This window comes from Frankliniella occidentalis, unplaced genomic scaffold, assembly GCF_000697945.3.
Source record: "Frankliniella occidentalis isolate FOCC.00 unplaced genomic scaffold, Focc_3.1 Scaffold18, whole genome shotgun sequence".
NCBI lineage: Eukaryota > Metazoa > Arthropoda > Insecta > Thysanoptera > Thripidae > Frankliniella > Frankliniella occidentalis.
In genome coordinates, this window is record NW_026267148.1 from 2,882,276 (window position 1) to 2,883,689 (window position 1,414).

The 1,414-nt window shown below is 50.1% G+C and overlaps 1 protein-coding gene across 1 annotated transcript in view; it reads right to left on the reverse strand.

The window, feature by feature from the left end:
• The window catches only part of LOC113211286 (mucin-19), a 119,719-nt gene extending 119,126 nt beyond the window's left edge, over window positions 1-593 (reverse strand). Inside the window, 1 exon segment of the mRNA XM_052264297.1 lies at window positions 570-593. The gene's annotated coding sequence lies outside the window, so the exon portion shown is untranslated.
• Window positions 594-1,414: the final 821 nt, after the last annotated feature.

A 1,414-nucleotide genomic window follows, 5' to 3' on the forward strand; every position in this document is an offset into this window, starting at 1 on the left:
GCAGCCCGGGGCCGTGGCCGGGGCGCAGCCGGCCGCCGCCGAGGGGCGCCTGCCACGGCACGGGTAGGCAGCACGGCGCGCAGCCCGGCGGCATGGGAGGCCGAGCCGCAGTCGAAGTCAGCAGACGCTGCTTCGCCTGAAAGAACCCATCAACGCACCAGATGACCGTGTCTCTAGGGTAGAACAGAACACGGAGGGAATCTTTCATCACGCGGTGACAACTTTTGACAAAGTTATTGTGCTAGCAAACTGAAAAGAAAAATTTATTTTACCAGGCGTCCCATTGTTCCCAATTGCACAAGGTATGCTACCAATCAAAAGAATTCATAAAAAGCAAATATTCTAGAAAAGCAATAGACAAAGCAATTGAGTTTCAATTTTTGTTGTTGTTATTGCTACAGTTTAAACAATGTTGGGCCGATGATGCTTATTATTTCCGGGCAATCAACTATGAAATGGCTCCTACAACAGTTGTTTCATAAATAATCTTACTATGCTTCCTTTGGGACAAGGGTTTATGATTAAGGCCGATCTCCCGCAGATGTCATCCAATCCGGGCATGTGCTCACCTGCTTGTCCTCGGCTGGGGCACCTGCAACAGAAGAAGCGACGGTATGAGTACAGAACAAAGAGAGAGATGGAGAGAGTGAGGAAGAGAGTATCACTGAAAACCTTTGATATGAGTGAGATGTCGTGCTCGAAGTGAGTGAGACAATTTTGCCTCGCTCGATCGGAGCGATGAATATAAGGCTCACTCTATTTGACGCCATTTGAGTAACATATGCGCCGAATACTCACTCTGATGGAGTAAGACAATATCTCAGACCGAAAGGCACACAGTTCAGCCGCCCGTTCCAAGACTAACGCAGTTCAGCCGCTCGCTCAATCCAAGACTCACGCAGTTGCAATTCCTATCTCTAGAGTCTAGAGCGGTGAACTGCGTGTCTTTCGAAACGCGCAGCTGAACTGTGTTAGTCTTGGAACGGGCGCCGGAACTGCGTGCTTTTCTGAACGCGCGGTGGGACTGCGTGCCTTTTAGTCTAAGGTATAGATAGGTTTTCCTGACCTCGCCCAATTGCAGTGGGGAACCTCACTCTAATTGGGTGAGGACCACAAATTATGACTCAAATTGAGTGAGTGTCACCTCACTCTCAGGAGAGCGATATTTTTTGTGCCACTGATCTCCCTCTCTTGAGAGCAAGATATCTGACTCTAGCATTTTCAGTATACTGTACAACATTCCGGAAGCAGCCCCTTTTCTTGCTGCTCCGCGCGCAACGCTCGTGGCAGAAACGGTCTCGCGGGGTTGTGTTGGAGCTGGAGGAAGACGCTCCCACAAAATGGCTGGCTGGACGGGCATCATTCGCGATGAGATGAGAAACAATGCAGTCCAGAACAAAGCGCGGGGCCCTAG